The 6,151-nt window shown below is 31.9% G+C and overlaps 1 long non-coding RNA gene across 1 annotated transcript; it reads right to left on the reverse strand.

Moving 5' to 3' along the window:
- Positions 1-384: 384 nt before the first annotated feature.
- LOC147400092 (uncharacterized) lies at positions 385-5,797 on the reverse strand. Its single transcript, XR_015179179.1, has 6 exons — positions 5,416-5,797; positions 5,171-5,303; positions 4,555-4,626; positions 2,187-2,231; positions 786-817; positions 385-689 (listed from the first exon to the last, which is right to left on the reverse strand). It is a non-coding gene; the product is annotated as an uncharacterized LOC147400092 (long non-coding RNA).
- Positions 5,798-6,151: the final 354 nt, after the last annotated feature.

Consider the following 6,151-nt stretch of genomic DNA (forward strand, 5'->3'; position numbering starts at 1 on the left):
CATTGAACGGTGGAAATCAAAGCTTCTCTCGGAAGGTGGCAAGTTGACGTTTCTAAAATGTGTTAGGTTCATGCCCATCTATTTGCGTTCGATTTTTACCCATTCCAAAATCTGAGGTGGGTATAATAGAAAGACATTTTGTCAAATTTCTTATGGCAAAATAATGGAGAAACTAAGAATATGCATATGTTCAGATGGGAAAATGTTTCTTAACCAAAATTGAAGGGTGGTTATCTTTGAATGATGTTCATAAAGCCAGGTAAAATTATGTAGGCTTATTTTCAATTGGAAGCGCCTTTGGATCGATCCAAAAAAATAAATATGCAAGCAATGGTGATTGGTGGTCTGTCAATAACAATTACGGTGGTTCAAGAATTTGGGATGGGATCAAGAAGACGTTGCAGCTCACTTAATAAAATTTGAAGCAATTGATTCGAAGTACTATCTCTCTTTTACTTAGTAATTGGCAAATCCGAATGAAAATAAGAATCTGAAAATCAGTGAGGTTTGGAGTAACGGACAGTAGAACAAAGATGCCATTTGAAACTCTATTTCTGATCAGAATCTGATAGGCTTCATCCTTAGCTCTGAGTCATTTGGGAAAAACACTTAACTTGGGTTGTTCCTTGCAGGTTGAAACCTTGGATGCTTAGCACAGCTCTTCGTGGACTTACGTACTTATTTGTACCCTAAGTTTTAATAGCAAAATGCAGCAGTCAATATGTAAAACCAATGTCAACCCAGAACCAACAAAATACTTTAAACCAAGCTTCTTCCCATCTTACTTGATAATCCATTTCAAGCTTCCATGGCTCACCTGTAACAATCGCTAATGTTAGATGAGGATTTACTGACCAAAATACAAGTTTTAAATTAACCAAAAACAAATAATTATCTTACTCTACAAAGAAATATAGTAACGAAAACAAGCCAATGATCAGATAAGGTAACATGTATGGACTTTTCTATTGTTTTCAGCTACATGTGCACAATTGTGTCAAACAAGTTTTTTCTTTTTATAGGCGAAGTATCTTGTTTCATAAATCAATAAAAGCAGTTAATCTAACTTGGCTTAAGTGGCAACATACTTATACGTTCAATTGGTTGACGTGCACATACCTCAAATTTGCTGGAACTCAAAAATAGACTCAAAGGTTCTCTGTTTGACACCATAAAAGTTGGTACCTTGCCATGGATCTGATTGTGAGAGAGATTTAAGAAGTACAGATGTCTAGAGAGGTTCCCAAACTAGTTTGGAATGGAATCTGAAATGCTTGCATTGGCTATATCCAACCACTCAAGAACTGTAGTTTGTCTTCAGAGCCAATGGGGAAATTGGGATCCTATTTTGTAAGATGAAGTGCAAATATTACAGTTGGAAAGGAGGTACCCAATCAGATCAAACTTTCAGAACCAAAGAGTTGAACTTCATACCCAACACAATGTGAAAAAAGCCCAAATTTGTTGGTCTTGGGCCGTCAAATTTCATAAAATTTGACAAACCAAGAGGTCGAATTGGCATCAAATTTTTCATTGTCAAATTTTTTTTTCGACGGACCGAAATTGTCAAATGAATGAAGGATGTAATTCGACATGTCTAAGCTGTCAAATCTGGGAACATCAAGAATTTCGACGGTCCTAGACCATCAAAATTCAGTCTCTAAAATTTTTAGGCATTGGCCCGTCAATTTTTTCTGTCGAATTTTCCAGTTTTCACATAGTGCTAATATTCTAATTTGGAGAGTTGAGCAAAATGAACCTCAGAGACAGAACCATTTAAAGAATTGAAAGAAGGATTAACTGAGATCATCGAAAGTTGTTATCATTTATAACCATTTGCTTAGAGAATAACTTTACGAAGAAAACAACAGATGACCTAGCAAAAGATCATCATATAAGGATATATGTTGGATGACTCCATCAGCATAAATAAACGGCATGAAGAATTATTTTCCATAGCATGTGTACATTCTTAGAGTACTAAGAATTCCATAATAATTCAGAGAGCATTTTCTTTTATAAGTAACACAACTATTACCTGTTATCCCATGATATTTCAAAGCAGAACTAGAAAACATAAAATCAAAATCTAAGAAAAACTCATATTTTAAAGGATAACAGTGCAAGGAGTAGTAGCGGTAATAACGTGCATCCATTAGCAGAACAAGAAATTAAAATGGGCTAACCTCAACAGTATCAATGGCTTCATTTGAAGGATAGGATGCAAAACCCTGCAGAACAAGAAACTAAAATGTCTAAGGTAATGCAAAAGATTGCATAAATCTAAATCTTTTTTTTTTTTTTTTTTGTTAATTCTGAGACTAATGGTATAAGCATTAAAACCAGAATTATGCAAACTTCACGTGAAAAGTGCTTTTGTTGGGTCGGTGGGGGATTAATAAAACAAACAACTAATTGTTGCTCAAGGATTGGAAATCTGATATTGGGATTTTCTTCCCATGATTCATGCAGTTTCTTCAACTAAGCAGACTGACAAAGAAGATAAAAAAGGCTAACCTCAACATATAATTTTCTATAATGAGTTTTAACCAAACACCAAAACAAGCGAGAGGGGGAAAAGTATGAAATAAAACATACACATCACACAATTTGAGAAGTGCGGGAAGTTATAGTAGAAAAAGAACTAAAACTGCCTCAGCACACAATTTTTTATAATGGCTGTCAACCAAATATAAAAGCAACACATATTATGAGAGAAAAAAAAAACAGGTATGGAGTAAAAAATAACCTAATTTGCAGATTGAGAGCAGTTATAATAGGAGAAAAATAATGGGTTATTTGTCAAAGATGATAGCATTTATCAAAGAAAAAGTATTATAATGAGTATCTTCTTTACGAACGCATTTATCATAGCTCAAATAGTGAAATTGAAGAACAAGTGCTAAAGAACTAAAAATCAAATTCTCAACATCACATAGAAAAAAAAAGTAATCATTTTCAATTGTCGATTATTTCATGAAAAGCACATACCTAGAAGAACTGTAGTGATTAGGGTCTAGAAATTGATTTCTAGAACCCTAATTACATAGATTTTACGAGTAAATTATATATTAAATCCTCTAATTAGTTATAATTCATTGTTAGTCCATATTTAGTATTGATTTCCATTAAAGTATGTATTTCGGACCTAATTGAGATTATTTGTGTAACAGGGGAAAGTCACAAAGTTTCAAGGAGAATTAGAAAAATCCAAAAATTCTACTACAATCCATGATCAAAAATAAGACTAAGGACCAAAATACAGGCCCATTGGGCCCACATGGACCATGGTGCTTTAGTTAACTTGGGCGGCGCAATAGTGTCGGTGGATAATTTCTTGAGCTTTGTGTAAGAGCTTGGCAGCTACAAATACTTCCTATTGAAGTAAGGTTTTGAAATTGTTTTATTTACAGAAGGTTTCCGAACCTTAGAAATCCTAATCTGGTCTCTATAAATAAGAGACTCGATAAGAGCCAAAGATCATCTCATCTCCTCTGAGATCAATCTTTCTTATTTTGTTCTTTTAATTTTTGATTTTCATATTTTTTTTCTTTATTTCTTAGTTTCAAGATTGTAAAGAGACGTTGCCAGTTTCAGATCAAGATCAATAAAAGAAGATAATTTTTCTTTCTCTCATCTCTCTTATTTTTCTATTTTATTGTTCTTGTGATGTTTCTAGGTTAAACTTCTGTTAGAGAGATCAATGAAGCCAAATGATTGTTTTAATTAAAACTTACATATGAATCCATGTTGATTTATATTCTTATGTATTTCACTTTTGATTAATAATTATTAGAAATTATTTTAAATTATCGTAAGTTCTAATGACTTTAATCTTAGATAAGGTTAAGTTAAATCATACTTAATTTTTTGTAGTTTGATGTAGAATTTTACTATTTATTTCTTTAAAAGGGAAGCATAATCTTTGATTATTATTGGAGTTAAATCAGACTCACTTTCCGATCTATGGGCATTAGCTTTGTCTAAGTAGATTGAAATAAAAAAATATTCACTATTTATTTTATTTAAGATTAATGCTATGATGGATATGACTGATCTAACATTTCTTTTATAGTTTCTATATTTCATTTTAGTTTAGTTTAAATTTCTTCCTAAAAACTATTTTAATTTATTAACTTCGAATTCCAATCGGTTTGAGTTGAAAGAATCGCTGGATCAACGTTGTCTCTATGGATTGATTATTACTTGCTAAAGTTTATTTTTTATTCATTATTTTATCATTAATCTAAACAAAACATGTAGTCTCATTTTCTTAAATATATATACATTTGCAAGCAAAGCAATAGCCACCTATACAGTTAAGAGTTAGATAAAAATGATCAAATCCAGATCAAATTACATAAGAAAAACTCGTGTTATGGTGTTTTACTTCAATTAGAAAAACCACAATGAGACAAATTAAAAAAGGGACAACGAAGTAAATGCTAAAAACTAAATACTACTGAATGACAGATTGAAAAAAGATGTTCCGTATGCAAATAGAAATCAACACAACAAAATATTCAGTCATAAAAGCACACATAAGGGCATTACCTTAATGATTTGTAGACAAAAATGCTTTAATTCCATGTAAAGGGGCTCTCACTGGAAACTGGAAATCAATTTCTGTATGGAAATTTAAGTTGCATGTAAGAAAATTAAGTAATCTAAGGTTTTAAACATAAATGTCTTAAAACTAAAACTTTAATGAGTTAAAAAATGAGAGAAGCATACCACCAATTTGACCCCATTTATTTACAAAAGTGCGTGTATGATCCTTCACAAGTAAATTTTTGTATGCAGCCAAAGGTAAGGGTCGGAGAGGAAAGCACACTTTCAATGTTGAATTAAACTTCTTGGAATTAATTAGGAATTTAAATGAGCAAAATTTAAGGAAAATTCAAATTCTTTTAATAGCTTGGAATGAATTCAACACAAATAGATAACCGTGTTTATTTTGAAAGAATGACCAAGCTAAAATAGAATTGTGGTGTGGAGTACAATGGGCCAAATGGGAAAATACTTTAACAGATGCCATGCCTAATGTTAACAATGCATCTAATTTAGCAACTAAAATATTTATTCTTTCCAAAAGAAAATTTTGTAGCATATGAAAATCTTATACTTGAATAGTGAACAAAAAGAAACAAAAAGAGAGTAAGGATTAAACCTCATGGCCTTGATCCAAAAGCTCTACTACAGTTGACATGCCTGCAAGCTTAGCACTAATGATTGCCACTTTCAACTTTGGTACTCTATAATGCTCAAGTTCTAGTGGAAACTATCTTTTCGGGTCTGCCCGACTGATTCGACAAATTTCAGAAGGAAAATAAACAAATTGATCAAATTAAACAACAAAGATATGGTAAATAAAAGTTAACATCAACAAAAATATTATAAATAAATAACAATTACCTAGATCAAATGCCAAATGAGATCAAGTATATGGGTGGGTACTCCATTCCAAGAACAGTATAGAGGTGAAACATTCACCATAGAAAAACGGCCTATAAGTGTAGCTAAGGCAATTGAATTCTAATCGATGCATTGTCCATGCCCGTTGAAGCTCAAACGACGTCGTTGGCAAAAAGATGAAGAAGCACAATTTGTCATTAGTGTCAAAGAAGATGGTGCATCTATCGATTGGAAAGATGTAGTTCTATGCCTTGATAATCCAGATCAAGAAGCTCAATGGTCATGCAATGAATCATGTAGCTCGGGAGTATTCGAGTTTGGATTACGAGACCCATTCTGTGACATATTGCTTGTATTCAAATAGTAAAATACAAATAATTTATTAGAGTGTAAAAAATATTAAATATTATAAATAAACATTCAACAAAAATATTAATAACTTACATCAATATAGAAACATTGTATGAAATGCCTCGAGCGTATTAACGAATTAACTAATAATCTTGCTTTATGAGAGGATCCTATAATAAGGAACCTCCTCCCGAATTATTCACATTACTTGAACAAGAAAAAAAAGGTCGAGCACAACTTCTAATCAAGGAAGTGAAAGTCATTGACCTTGAAAAAAAATAATTCCCAAGAAATTCATATTGGAATTAACTTATCCACAGAGGAATACGAGGAGATAATGAATTTGTTTATAGAATTCAAAAAACTTGTTTGCATGGTCTTGTGA

This window comes from Akebia trifoliata, chromosome 6 (genome assembly GCF_017979445.1).
Source record: "Akebia trifoliata isolate Shusen 1 chromosome 6, ASM1797944v1, whole genome shotgun sequence".
Taxonomy (NCBI): Eukaryota; Viridiplantae; Streptophyta; class Magnoliopsida; order Ranunculales; family Lardizabalaceae; genus Akebia; species Akebia trifoliata.